Raw genomic sequence first — 15,905 nt, forward strand, 5'->3', positions numbered from 1 at the left:
CAACGGTTTTATTTTTGAACTTTGATGGACCGTTAATGTTTTGTGGGATATTCTTGGGTTTTTTTATTTCACTCAATCTGGACGGCATGGGCTTTACCAGTTTTTGGGTCACTGAAGATGGAATCTTGCCTCATTGTTCGATTAAAGCAGCTTTTGCTGGTTATTTGATGTCTTCTGATTTTTCTCTCTAAATAATCCCACAACCGTTCGATAGGGTTCACATCAGGAGATTGGGCTGGTGTTTTTAATTGTTTGGGTGTCCTGTAAAGTTGCCATTCCTTAACAATGTGGGCGGTGTGTTTTGGATCATTGTTGTGTTGGAAGGCAAATGACCCTTCATGTCCCAATTTGGCCGCACTTTCGTTGAAATTCGATTGTAATATTATATATTAACAATCATTGTATGCTCAATGAATACCAGATTCCCTACACCAGTTGCTGCAATACACCCCCCCACCATGAGCGAGCCACCACCATGTTTTACGGTGGCAGCCATATTCCGTGGATCCAGCTCTTTATTTACTTTTCTCCATACTTTTTCATGTCTATCTGAGCCAAAAATATTATTCTTACTTTCATCTGAGAAAATAACAGAATTTCAGAAATGTTCATTTTTACTTTCGTGCTCTTTTACAAATTTCAATCTTTTTTGTCTATTAATGTTTCTTATGAATGGCTTTTTACGGACTTTAGGACCATGGTAACCAGCTTTAAACAGCACTCGACGAATAGTCTGGGGATCGCAGGTTTTATCAGTCTCATTTTCAATTTCAGTATGAGCTTTTGGTGCACTTTTCTTCGGATTAGCCTGTATCTTGTGTGCGGTAATACGCCACTTCTTGTAATCAAATATTTTTGGTCGTCCAGATCTTTCCTTATTTTTGGTATTCCCCTCTTTTTTGTATTTTTCTACTATTTTTTGAATAATAGAATTACTTTTATTTGTTATTTTTCCAATTTGCCTCTGACTTTTGTTTCTTTATATGGTTTATAATAACATCTTTGAAATCTTGTGATAGTTCCTTGCCGTGCCGCACAATTACGGTTGAAATTTAATTAAAACTTTTCAAAATTATTATTATTTTTTAAAAAAAAGCAACTACTTATTGCTTCAGAAACATACGAAGACTGTGTATCAATCAAAACCATACTGAAATTGTATAAATTGCATACATATTTAGTGATATTCGCTTTTTACTCAGAAACCCTAACGATCCTTAATAACGCCAATATGTCCATGATATCACAGTCTGTCCTATTCTTGAAGGTAATATTATAATGAGTAATTGTTTTTGTAAAAAAACACGAAATATATTTTCTTTACTTTCCAAATAACTTGACTTTTTCTATGCCAACAACACATAGTATTCATTTATGGCTTTAGATTCACTGTACATGTAACCTGCGTACTCTTCATTACAATTACTAATTAAATGTATTAATTATCGGTTCGCAACCAAAGATCACGAACCCTTCAAAAATTCTTTTAGACTCATTAGAGTGCTCCTCTCCACGGAAATCTTTAGTAAAAGGCGAAAGATTTATTCGACAACTGAAGAGAAGCCAGAGTGATTTAAACTACCGATGACTTAGCTATTAATACCAAACGTTCTATGAACCGTATGGGAAGTATAATTCATACACGAAAACTGAGTCAATCAATGTTAGCATGAAGTGGATGAATCACGATACTTTAAACGTATTCGAGCGTAGGTAATGTAATTATGTAGGCACACTTTCGTTATGGCTAGGGTAGGTAAACATTGCACACACTATCTACTGGCGTAAATACTTACATACTTACATACATACATACATATGTACGTTAGTGCGAACCACGCATGGTTGATTAGTATGGATTATGTAAAGGAATAGTTGTTGCTAGGCGCGAGTGTAGCACTTGCATATTCTTTAGACCAAAAAAATTCCTATACAACTTTGACGATTCTTTCCGTTTACGAGGATAGGTTCCTCAGACTTGTATCTGTCATTCTTCTAATATGTACTATAGGTTCTTAAAAGCTGCTTGCTTGCTCTTGCAAGACTGTAATTTAAGTTTTCTTCCAGAGGTCTGAAACTAAATAATTAATTTGTTACCTCATCGCTGCACACATTTTATTAGTAATAAAACAAATTAATAACAAATAATGACCTGCAAGAGTTGTGTTTGATTGTTTGAGGTTATAAAAGACTAAGTAGAGAATCAATAAATCTCATTACACAGACCTTATGCGAGAAAACTCTTCTCGTTTCCTTGCATTCTGTAGTACTTCGAAAGTTCCTTTAATGCCGGTTTTGTTTCGAAAAATGGTCCCGTCAAATGGCCGCCAAGATCATGCAATTTAACGCCTCTATATTATTTTCCCCGGGGGTATTTTAAATTAAAGTTTATCTCAATTAACTAGCATCACTCGAGGTTTTCGAAGACAACATACAGCGCACTATATCTGAAATGCTGCACCGGGTCATGGAAAATTGTCATAAATGACGGTATAAAACTTATTCTGACGGAATTTGAATTTTTTATTTCATATTAACATCACTAGTTCACTAGCGCGCTACTAAATTCACTCAATAAGCATACATACACACATACAACTATTTACACATGAAGCCTACAGTAGACTGCGATTACGATGCCGGCAAATGAACGAAGAGAATACCGAGTAGCAGGCGATTGAAGCAGTGAATATAGGCGGCAGTCGTAAACGTAGCAAATGTGCCGTTGATAACAGGTAGCTGACAAATCGTCGGCTATGTTTAAAAATAACCACAGACCGCATTTGCTTTGTAATATTTTTCATTCGGTTTGATTCGTTTTCAATTCTCACTCTGTTAATTTATACTGGAGGTGAAATGCTTAGTTATATGTTGTGAAAAGTTATCGCTTCTCGGCCTTATGGCTAAGATCAAAGTGTAGTATCTGTTCTTATCAGCTTAACATCTGATAGATCCTCCATCGGAGGACAACAAATGTTAAACTGATTTTTGGAAATCGACGGAGTGTTTTAGGAGCTTGCTCCACCTCCATCACGGGTTGGCCCGGTATTGCAGTACCACCGGGAATTCGGCCCAAATTATTTAATACATTACAATTATTTGGTATCTTTGTACAACTCTAGCTGGAAATAATTTCCGGCGTTAACTCTACTGTACATTTTTTATTATAAAAAAATAGTCGGCACAATTCCGATTTCTTTGGCGCCGCAATCTGAAAGTACCGTTGAAAAGACGAGAAATTCGACTTTAAAGTTCAAAAATTCTCAAAATTCGAACATTTCAACAAGCTATTTTACCGCATTAAATACTCAACTTCAAAAATTTAAACCATTTTATAACGAAACTCAATATATTTTTTTATTTTAACGCAGAAAGGAGTACTAAGCGAAAGTACTTAGCCACATAAATCACATATACATATATGTAGAAAGTATTATTTTTATAGAAATAAAAAGAATCAAAGAAAAGAATATCAAAAAAACAAACAAAGAAAAAAAAATTACCTACATATTTGCTGCTTTAAGATGTCGCAACGCTCGTTTTCCTCTTAATTGTAAACAATGTAACCTTTTCAACGATGAGTGTGCTAAGTGATTTTTAAATTAATAAATTTAGGTAAAATATAGCAAAATAAAAGTGAAATGTGAACTTATTTCAATGTTTAGAGTGTATATTTAAATAAACAGAGTGAAAAACGTGAAAAAAATTTAGTGAAACTTAGAGAAATACCATGTGTTATTAGTGCAACTTTTTGAACTTTTAATCGTGAATATTTTAAAAAATAAAAGTTATTTTTATATTATTTTTGGATATTCCTCCTCTGGAGAAGCTCTCCTATCCGCACATACCCCATTTATACGGAAATTCGGTTTTTTTACCCCTCCGCCAAAGTAATCGGAATCGTGCCAAAGAATAATAACAGCTTCTTACTTTTTACTCTTCATTCCACATTGCAGTATGCCGAAAAGCTTGTCGACACTGAACTTCGAGCTCCAAGAATTGTTTCCTGCCAGATTTCTCAAAACTGAATCTGTACCACCAAGCTTCATCTGCTTCTTCCACGATTTGCTGCAGTAAGCCGAAGATAAGATGTCATTGACCGCGGTGAAGCAGAATGCAAAAATATCGTTTGTCAAGTGCTCAACTGAAGTTTTGAAACTGTTGAAATATTGTGACGGAACGTATTTTCGCGCCATGAGACTATGTACTTCTTAGCGTTTTGATCACAGTTCCAGTAACAAAAACTAGCGTCGAGAGATAATTTCCATACGTAATTAGAAGCCAAAATAACGTCAAATTTCATTTCTTTGAAGCAAGTAATGAAGTGAAGTAATGACGACATTTCATGTTTTCCCGGCTCACCAATAGTTAGATCGTTGTTCACCTTATACATATGTATAAAAGCAAAAGTAACCGAAATCCCTTTACAATTTGCGGGCCCCCGAAACTAAATCCTGACAACGTGCCTGCACCTACTTCACTGCGGCGAAAATATCATTAGGCTATGTGTGGGAACGAGTTTATAATTTAACGTTTTTGGAGTCGATGATCATATAAATGATTGGTTTCATAATACAGCTAAATTTTAAAATGTATCTTCGATGGCCAAGTGATAAGAAGATTTTATGATTGTATAGCAAGTGACGACGGAATATTGGACCAATCATTACTTTGATATATAAATAGCTAGGCACTTATTCGTTCAGGCACTACAAGGAACGCGGTGGAGACTAGTAAAGTGGTTAAGGAAGTCCAAGGAGTTGATATCAGTCCTAAGATTATTCGAAAATCCTTAAAAAACGAAAGTTTGAAGACCAGAGCGGTAATAAATGGGGCATTTTAAGTGAAAAGTGTTGATAACATCCGAACTCGCAACTCAAGACTGAAGTTTGCAGGCATAATCAAGATATAATCTGTACATACATACCCACCCCCCCACAAGCTCTCCTCTATGTTTTACAGAGCAGCATAAAGTTGACAACACCAAAACATTTGGTAAACAGATGGAAAAATTGCTTGAAGTCTTAACACGTTGAGTGATGCCACCTCGTCTTGCAGGAAAATGATTTGAACTGGTGTAGCCCCTCCATAGTGGCGATTAGATCTAGATTCATTCCATCATTTTGCTGCTTGGCCTTTGGGGATGATACCATTGCGATACCGTATGGCCTGATCAAAAAGGAATGAAAATTTTCGGATATTTTGAGTACCTTGAAATCATATAACAAGTGTTTCATGGATACGTATGTACATATCGTCACCTGAAATGCAAAATAACGTAACATCACTTTTCGTAGGTTTACAGAAGCAAAAAACCCTATAAAAGAAAACCACTTGAGATATTGAAACAAAATTTTCAAATCTGAATTAACATGAACCTATAAGTATATTTTAGAAAACAAAAAAAAAATGAAAAAATGAAGCAAAATTTATAGTAGGTGTCTTACGTTATTTTGAATTTTCATTTCTGCAAAAAAATAACGTATGATCAATCTAAATTTGTATAGAAATATGAATATTAATATTTTTTTTTTAATTTTAAATAAAAACATTTGCAATTTTTCATATTTCATGTCATTTTTATTATTAATATGTATGTACATAAGTGCTAGAAAAAATTTAAATATTTCAAGCTAAAAATTGAGGATAATGTTTAATTATTATTTATTTAATAACTAATTATTCAAAAGGTATATTGTCATAAAAGTAATAACAGTCTGCTGGAATTAAAGCTTCTAGGTCCTGCAGATGTTGCCATTTCTTTTTAGTTATTGTTAAACTTTGCAAAAGAATAGGCTGCTGAATTCCTAAAAATGCACGGGTCTGATCACTTGGATCATGGAGTCGCTAAACCAAACTCTGGCGGCTCCTTCCCTACCCATATACCGAGGGAGTTGTGGGTGGGAAAAAGCCGTTGGAGAAAAGGGACAGTGGACAGGACAGGGAGTGACCATCGACTCAGATAGCAGAGCGGCGATTCCAGCCTTGAACTCATTAACAATGAGGGAATTCAGAGCTGATCGAAGACCTAATCTCGCTATCAATAGCATCGAGTGCCTTTGTGATAAGAATGATATGAGTGCCAGACCACAGCGGAATCGCAGGAAACATGAGCTAGCAAGAAAAGGAAACCTAGAACCGCTATCGGTAGAATGGGAGCGGATCTGTGCTCCCGTATCCTAATCTTTTACTGCTGGGCCACAGTTTTTACACACGCTGTTGAAAAAGTCTTTTGTCCCAAGATCGTTCGCATGAGATCTAGTGAACTCTTTGCCTAGTTTTGGGGCTTGTAACTCGCCATTGCCCTATTGGCTTCCACACAGTAAGGCTGGGAATCCTACCAGACGCCATCTGCAGAAGCTGTATGGAAGAGATTAGGTGGAAACAACTCAACACTTCCTTCTTGGCTGTCTTGCGTTAGGGAGGTCAGGACTTAATCACTTGGGGCGCATAGCTTCAGACATCCCACCGAACTGGCGGGAAGCGTTTTGTTAATTTATTATAGGAGTTCTTCTTTTCTATGGCCTCACAAAGGACTACATATGTATATGTATATAGTAGTCCACGATCGATCAACCATGTAGCCTAAACTAACCAAAGTACATTGAACTTCATCACTAAAAATAAACATAAACAATAAATGAAGGCTAACTTCGATATAAAAAAAAACAAACATTATATTTACATACATAAGTGATGATACGTCATTTTGTTTAACGAAATCAAGCACTTGATGATACGTTTTTTTTGAATTTTTAATATAACTTGGGTATTTTTGATCGCAGAAGCTTAAAATTTGCGACACATACATATGTAATACGATGTGGTGAATCGTAATCAGTAAAAAACTGAATTTTGATTTTTTTGATGATACGTTATTTTGCATTTCAGGTGACGATATTCTGATGGAATAATCGGTTGCTGAAATAATTCCCGAAGTTTTTCAATCAATGGTAAAAAGCTAAAGGTTACCTAGCTTCTGAAAGGTTTTCATTATTGTTGAAATGAAGCATTTTTAGGAAACGATTTCTTGTTATAATGCCAGGTATTCTGATAAATATTACTTTTCTGCCAATATGACTGCATTGAATATGAGAAGCTCGTCTTTTGCTAACTTCATCAACCAGGTACTTCCAGCTATCAGCGCGGTATGGGAAATAGCATTCCTAAGGAATTCTTCGTTTGATTTGCGAATACTCGCTTTTCATAAAATATTTATATTTCTCCTATTTCACTTTTGACAAGCTAGAGACTTAAATAAAAATTTCATACTCACGGCTTACATGGAAACGGTCGCTAATCAATTCTTGGAATGACTGAACACATAGAGAGTTCTCGATTCAATAAACTCATTAGAATGTACTAACGATCTTCCTTTATACATTATAGACAAACTTTTGTAGAAACTAGAGATGGCAAATATTTCAGTACCTGTGATTTTGTCACTGCTACTTAAAAATCACTGGTCACAGCTGTGACAAGTTTCCTAAAGTAGCAGTAGTGGAGCGCCGTAAGGTTTATACCTCGGAACCCAGGGACAGTCAATGAATCGTATAACAAGTGTTTGACTGCATTATTAAAACCTCAAATAAAGAAATTAAAAAAAAAAAATTGGCCGATCTCGATTTTTTTTTCGTATTATTGTTTTTTAAAATATATTATTGTATTGGATCCAAATTTACTGGAGAATACAATATTATCCTCGTAATGATTCGCCATTTTTATTGTTTTATCGTCAGGAATATGGTCAATTGTTACAATACTTTTTAATTCTGCCAGTAAAAACTGACAGTCATCGTTTATTTCAATATATTTGAAATTCTGCTCCATTGCTGCATCTACTTGTATTGTGACAGATTATATCTATTGTGATTTAAAAAATGTGCTTCTTAAAAAATAACGGATCATTTACATTAATTTTTGTAGGAAACGGTTACAAATTAATTTGCTTATACTTAATAAAAATTAAAGATGTCTGTATCACAAAGAACCAAAACGAGTTATGTGTGGCAATATTTTAAAGAGGTCGATGCTGTTTTCGCAAAATGTGATATTTGTAAATCCAAAATATTATATAAAACGTCAACATCAAATAAAAAAAAAAAAAAAAACATATGGAACGGAGGCATCCTACTGTTCAATTGGAAATGGTAATATAATTTTGAAGTTATATCAAATTGGTATTGTGAAAATGTTTTTGCAGTCGGAAATTACGCCAGCGCCGCAAAATGTGCCTGTTACTTTTGAAGAGGATATTCCATCAACTTCGTCTGCATTACCAAAGCCTTTAAACACAAACTAAGCTTTTAAATGTCGCGCGGCTAAAATCAAAAAGTGAAATGACAAGCAAATTATTGCAGCTCTTTACGGTGAATTTGCAACCTTTCACCATAGTTGAGGACAAAGGTTTTCGGGAATTTGTAACAGCCCTAAATCCATCTTATGACATTCCTAGCAGACGTGTGATTTCAAAATCAATTATTCCTGCATTGTATGAGGAATGTAAACATAAGATGCGAGAAATGATTAGGAGCGGGGAAAAGTTTTGCATCACCACTGATTGTTGGACATCGCGGAACACGTCTAGTTTCATTGCTGTAGCGGTACATTATGTCTTCGAAAATTTTGAACTAACGTCAGTACTTTTATCGTCATCCCAACTAAAGCAAAACTTATGTTAGGCGATACAACAAATCGTAAGTGATTGGAAAATTAACGAAAAAATATTGCAAGCTGTTTCGGATAATGCTAGTAACATAAAAAGTGCCATAATTAATAAGTTAGGTTGGAAGCATTTTGGATGTACATATGGCGCACACAATTAATTTAACAATAAAAGAAGGATTGCGCATTCCTGAAGTAGAACAAGTAACTGATAAAGTTGAAGTAATAGTTGTTTACTTCAAGAAAAGTACTTCAGCGAATGAAGCGTTTGAAAATTACCAGCGCAACAGCGGTAAAGAACCTCTAAAATTAATTCAACAAGTTGAAACGAGGTGGAACTCCACACTGGCAATGTTGGAGCGGTGAAATGTCCTTTGGTAATTATAAACAAAAATTTCCCTACGTACATACATATGTTAACCAGCGATGAGTGGGCGGCTGTTGCTGCTTTGTGCAAAATTGTAAACCATTTGCATTAGTGCACAGGTTCGCTGGTAATACCAATCGCATAAGGTCTATTAGATGTCTATAGACACTTGCACTTTCAAACACCATACAAAAATTGATTGAATTTTTTTAAATGGAATTAGGGAACGTTTCTCGACCCCAGATTCAAATTAATGGGGTTGACTCATGAATAGGCAGCACAAAATTATAAAACGTTATCTAATAGAAATGCGAAGGGAAGAAATAGAATTTCAGACTGAAAGAACAGAAGAAAATCTTTTCCATTTAATGTAATTATTTTTAATTTTATCTTTTATGTACATATAAGTATATTTTATATTTGCTGATTTTCTAAAAATTAATTTACTATTTTAATTTCTGTTTATTCTAAATAAATACTTGTGTATGTACATTGTACGTAAATGAAAAAATGAAACAATTTTGTTCTACTTTATTGGCCTTTGTCTGTAACAATTTTTGTATTACAGTACAGTCACAGTTTAAAATCACTGCTACTACAAAGCCACAGTCACAAGTATCCTTAAAAGTCACAACATCGCCCATCACTACTAGAAACCAAAGTGTATTCAACAAAGTGAACTAAGTATATGACATTTAATTTTTCTTTACGCTTATTTGACATCAATGTTGTCATTGGCTTAACCCTTACATTTATTCAAAAATTCAAATTCGGAAATTCAAAAGTAAGCAAATTTCAAAACGAAAAACAATATTTTTTTAAATAACTGAATAAATTGCCGAATACTTGTTGCCTATGCAAAACAACTCATGGAAGCAACTTACCAATGATTTGTGCTCCAACTGACAAATCGCAACGGAAGGAATGGGAAAAAGCGTACAACTCAGTTTGTCATCGAGAATATGTGGGCTACATTTTAAGGCGGAGGAAATAAAAGAATCTCCCCTTAAAAGAAGACGACTAAGCCCCGATGCAGTATCCTCATTAAACTTACTTCCCAATCTTCAAGAAAAAAGTAAGAAACCCTCATATTTTGATAAATAGAAATTTTACGTTTTTACTATTGATTAGGTCTCAAGACAAACTTGTTTACGCGAAAATTTTAACAACTGATCGGAAGCTATACATGCTGTGCTGTAGTTTTTGTGGTAAGGAGTTTCTGGTGTGGAATTGGTATAAATTTCTGGTGCACATGAACGAGAACCACGCGTTTTTTAATAATACTCTTGCCAACGCAGCTGTTCAAACCGAGTAAGTTATTTTTGGTTGTCTAGTTTAAACAAGGCCATGCATCAAGCCCTCTCTAACCTGTAGAGGAAAATTGCCTTGCAAAGTATCACATTAACATACCTGTATAATGAACATAATTTGAAAATATAACGCACAAACACTGATTATTTTTCCTAAGTACATATGGTAAGATATCGTGGTGCCATGCGTTTCTATTAATACTCCTCGTTGTATAATGTGAATATACTTTGGGGTGTCTTTAGACTAAATTTTAATGTGATATGGCTAATACGTTTACATGTAGGGGTAATCATTTGTCGGAACCGATTAAATAAAATGACAGTAACAAATAGCTCCCTTATGACATGTCATACATTTTGCGTTATATTTTCACCTTCTAAACAACTAATTGATCATACAAAACATGGTACTTATTATATGTTCATGAAAAGTATAAAGCATATAAACAAATAAATTGGTTGTCTCATTTCATTTTTTAAGAGCTTGATAACTTTTTAAAAAAAAAAAACGCATAAAATTTGCAAAATCTCATCGGTTCTTTATTTGAAACGTTAGATTGGTTCATGACATTTACTTTTTGAAGATAATTTCATTTAAATGTTGACCGCGGCTGCGTCTTAGGTGGTCCATTCGGAAAGTCCAATTTTGGGCAACTTTTTCGAGCATTTCGGCCGGAATAGCCCGAATTTCTTCGGAAATGTTGTCTTCCAAAGCTGGAATAGTTGCTGGCTTATTTCTGTAGACTTGAGACTTGACGTAGCCCCACAAAAAATAGTCTAAAGGCGTTAAATCGCATGATCTTGGTGGCCAACTTACGGGTCCATTTCTTGAGATGAATTGTTCTCCGAAGTTTTCCCTCAAAATGGCCATAGAATCGCGAGCTGTGTGGCATGTAGCGCCATCTTGTTGAAACCACATGAGTCAACATTTAAATGAAATTATCTTCAAAAAGTAAATGTCATGAACCAATCTAACGTTTCAAATAAAGAACCGATGAGATTTTGCAAATTTTATGCGTTTTTTTTGTTTAAAAAAAGTTATCAAGCTCTTAAAAAATCACCCGATATTACGTTTATATTTATCATATAAGTATATGTATGTAAAGCAATTGGCTTCATATTGTTCAAGATCAAAAAAAAACACACGGATTAATATAATCAAATACATGAATTGTTTACTATTTTATTGTCAAATAAGCGTAAGTCAAATACTTAGTTCACTTTGTTGAATACACTTTGCTAGAAACTAAATATTTTGTTATGTATTAAATAATTTGGGCCGAATTCCCGGTGGTACTGCAATACCGGGCCAACCCGTGATGGAGGTGGAGCAAGCTCCTAAAACACTCCGTCGATTTCCAAAAATCAGTTTAACATTTGTTGTCCTCCGATGGAGGATCTATCAGATGTTAAGCTGATAAGAACAGATACTACACTTTGATCTTAGCCATAAGGCCGAGAAGCGATAACTTTTCACAACATATAACTAAGCATTTCACCTCCAGTATAAATTAACAGAGTGAGAATTGAAAACGAATCAAACCGAATGAAAAATATTACAAAGCAAATGCGGTCTGTGGTTATTTTTAAATATAGCCGACGATTTGTCAGCTACCTGTTATCAACGGCACATTTGCTACGTTTCCGACTGCCGCCTATATTCACTGCTTCAATCGCCTGCTACTCGGTATTCGCTTCGATCATTTGCCGGCATCGTAATCGCAGTCTACTGTAGGCTTCATGTGTAAATAGTTGTATGTGTGTATGTATGCTTATTGAGTGAATTTAGTAGCGCGCTAGTGAGCTAGTGATTTTAAAATGAAATAAAACAGTCAAATTCGGTCAGAATGAGTTTTATACCGTCATTTATGACAATTTGTCGTCTTTGTTGTCTTCGAAATCCTCGAGTGATGCTAGTTAGTTGAGATAAACTTTAATTTAAAATACCCCCGGGGAAAATAATATAGAGGCGTTAAATTGCATGATCTTGGCGGCCATTTGACGGGACCATTTATCGAAACAAAGGCATTAAAGGAACTTTCGAAATACTACAGAATGCAAGGAAACGAGAAGAGTTTTCTCGCATAAGGTCTGTGTAATAAGATTTATTGATTCTCTACTTAGTCTTTTATAACCTCAAACAATCAAACACAACTCTTGCAGGTCATTATTTGTTATTAATTTGTTTTATTACTAATAAAATGTGTGCAGCGATGAGGTAACAAATTAAATATGTACATATTTAGTTTCAGACCTCTGGAAGAAAACTTAAATTACAGTCTTGCAAGAGCAAGAAACCAGCTTTTAAGAACCTATAGTACATATTAGAAGAATGACAGATACAAGTCTGAGGAACCTATCCTCGTAAACGGAAAGAATCGTCAAAGTTGTATAGGAATTTTTTTGGTCTAAAGAATATGCAAGTCCTACACTCGCGCCTAGCAACAACTATTCCTTTACATTATCCGTACTAATCAACCATGCGTGGTTCGCACTAACGTACATACATATGTATGTATGTATGTAAGTATGTACGGCAGTAGATAGTGTGTGCAATGTTTACCTACCCTAGCCATAACGAAAGTGTGCCTACATAATTACATTACCTACGCTCGAATACGTTTAAAATATCGTGATTCATCCACTTCATGCTAACATTGTCTGGCTCAGTTTTCGTGTATGAATTATACTTCTCATACGGTTCATAGAACGTTTGGTATTAATAGCTAAGTCATCGGTTTTTGAAATCACTCTGACTTCTCTTCAGTTGTCGAATAAATTTTTCGCCTTTTACTAAAGATTTCCGTGGAGAGGAGCACTCTAATGAGTCTAAATGAATTTTTGAAGGGTTCGTGATCTTTGGTTTATTTAGTAATTGTAATGAAGAGTACTCAGGTACATATACAGTGAATCGCAAGACATAAATGTATACTATTTGTTGGCATAGAAAAAGTCAAATTATTTGGAAAGTAAAGAAAATATATTTTGAGTTTTTTTACAAAAACAATTACTCATTATAATATTACCTTCACGAATAGGACAGACTGTGATATCATGAACATATTGGCGTTATTAACCCTTTCGCTATATTGTATCCATATGGATACACTCAACTTTGCAAGCATTTAATAATACGCCAAGTCAAAGCCTTGTTTTGAGCGATCGACAAATTGTATGGACTCCAGTGAAATATTTTTACAGTGAGCTGTAAATAGTTTAGAAAATATTGTTATAATAGGTATACATTATTTGTAAAATGTAAATAATATGCAATATAGAATGTAAGCTGGTCCTACTTAATGCCTATATCTCTCGATAGGTCACGTTACGATCTTGCAATATCAGTTTGCGAACGGCATCAAAAGTTTCCGGAACAACAACTGATTTTGGATGACCTTTCAAAATGCGTCTTAGAATGATTTATGAATTGAGTTGAATTCGCCATACCATCGATAAACACTGGTCTTTAATGAAGCTTCATCACCAAAAATTTAATAAAGTTCGTCGATGGTATGTTGCTAAGTTAGTCCACGTCGAAGGTTGTAAACATAATCTTCCGAAATTATTCCTGGTTTAATTCCATTTTTTGGTCGAAAAGAAAATTTTAAGTTACTGTAAACAACGCAAATAGCACACGTATTGCAAAACGTTCTGAGCATGCTTACCACAAAAAAGTGAAACCTTACTATAAAATTATGAGTTTCCAGATTGCAGAACTAGTGTTGCCATACCCGAAATATAAAATACAACCTAGGCACTGCATTAGTTGTAGAGATATCTAGTTGTGTTAAAAAATCAGATAACGGCATTGAAGGGGTATTTGTAAAGGAACTGAAACATGATTGGATTTTATCGCAATTCGCTGACTTCTAAATTTTTTCATAAATGCAAAGCTGAATCTTAGAACAAACATACCTTGTATCAATTTTTTTGTAAAAACCTCGTTACTTTCCATACCTTATTAGTTTGCCACATCTTTTTTATCAGTTCCCGTCTGTGTTTGTCACTCCTCCTTGCGTTTACGGGTTTTCCCTCGCCATAATTATAGAGCCACTTCACATACAATATATAAACTAATAAATTTATTCAACAATTATTTATATACGTAAAATAAAAATTCACAAATGGGTGCAACATGCTACTTTATTATGTACATATATACATAGCTACTGTTGAAATCCACCTTATTACCCCGCCCTAAAATAGTGTGTGTTGTATTGTTTCATTTTGCGCGTCATCATACGCATCGACTTGCAATAGAAGCGGACCAAATATTTTGGATGCTTTAAAGTTTTCATGGTAAAAAAATCACTGTTTTTGCGATTTTATTTCTTAAATATGGATAGAGTAATTTTATTCGGACCTTTTGTACATTACTGAGCACACTTTCGACAAAATAGGGTAATTTTTTTTCGTAATTTGACAACGTTTCGTTCAGAAAAATAGTGAATGAGAGGATCACTTTATAGACGTTATCATAAGTTGTTAAAGTATCAGCTGTCAATATCCTCTCCTTACAGGAATGTTTTTAATCTACATATGTATAATATAAAAATAAATCGCAAAATGTGTTGCTAAGCGCATAACTCAACAACGCCTGGATTAATTGTGCCCAATTTTTTAATGTTCGCTGAAGTTCAAAGATAGGTTTTGGCGAGAAAAAATTGAATAATTGCCGGAAAACTAACCAGCTCTTTTCTTTTCCCCATACCTAAGTGGTGGATTAACCCACATGTAAAGAGTAACCGTACTGGGTCCCACTGAGGGAGACTGCTCCAACTGGCAATATTTAAAAATATAATTTTAGATGGGCATTACATCATCCTTGCATGCCTTTCAACATAGCTCTTAGCTTCTCTTCACTACCTTCCACCTGAAATCTAGGCTCGATTTCGTCACGTTAAATCAACCAAAATAAATGGAAGCGTTTGAACTTTCCTGCTTTAATGATTTTATTTTTTTATTATGTTATTAATTCTTATATTAAAATAAAGTTAAATTTCTGCCTGATACTGCTATTGTGAATTTTTATTAATTAGTTAAATGCTTGTAAAATAAAATAAAAAGAAAATCATTATCTAATATCTCTGGATTTTTATGCTTCATGGCCATCAAAGAAAATAATTTTAAATAATTATTAAATTTCAGTATTCTTGTGACCTTCCATATTATAAAAAAACTTTGTGACTTTATATCATAACTTTGACAGTAATCAAAATGCTTTATCTGGTGATCTCTTTTTCCAAGCGGACTTGACCTCTTAACAGGCCGTAGTTGGAGTTCAATTGTACCGTTAAACAAAGGTGTTTCAGAGTCTGAAGTCATGTTCTGCCATCTGGATCAGAGGAAAGATTTATTAAGTTCTTGAACGCGGAAGAGTCATACTGCTAAACAACAACAAGTTCTGGAATTTGCAGGTGAGTGAGTATCATTAAGATTAAAAGTCGTAGTGGGCCATGCTATTATAATGCCAGCTTAACAGGGTTCAAATATCGGCTCAGCCAGAATTAAGAAAATAAATAGTATGCCTATACTTACATTCATTAAATTTGGTTGCTAGGTTG

General features: G+C 34.4%; 1 protein-coding gene and 4 non-coding genes across 6 annotated transcripts in view; 2 read left to right on the forward strand and 3 right to left on the reverse strand.

The window, feature by feature from the left end:
* The window catches only part of LOC120777214 (speract receptor), a 70,787-nt gene that overhangs the window by 27,162 nt on the left and 27,720 nt on the right, over nucleotides 1-15,905 (reverse strand). The window lies entirely within an intron of this gene.
* On the reverse strand, nucleotides 1,450-1,572 carry LOC120779236. Its single transcript, XR_005705629.1, has one exon. It is a non-coding gene; the product is annotated as a U5 spliceosomal RNA (small nuclear RNA).
* On the forward strand, nucleotides 2,884-3,081 carry LOC120779243. The gene has a single exon (XR_005705636.1). It is a non-coding gene; the product is annotated as a U2 spliceosomal RNA (small nuclear RNA).
* Nucleotides 11,611-11,808, reverse strand: LOC120779245. Its single transcript, XR_005705638.1, has one exon. It is a non-coding gene; the product is annotated as a U2 spliceosomal RNA (small nuclear RNA).
* LOC120779238 lies at nucleotides 13,089-13,201 on the forward strand. Its single transcript, XR_005705631.1, has one exon. It is a non-coding gene; the product is annotated as a U5 spliceosomal RNA (small nuclear RNA).

The sequence above is a fragment of the Bactrocera tryoni genome, chromosome 5 (assembly GCF_016617805.1).
Source record: "Bactrocera tryoni isolate S06 chromosome 5, CSIRO_BtryS06_freeze2, whole genome shotgun sequence".
Taxonomy (NCBI): domain Eukaryota; kingdom Metazoa; phylum Arthropoda; class Insecta; order Diptera; family Tephritidae; genus Bactrocera; species Bactrocera tryoni.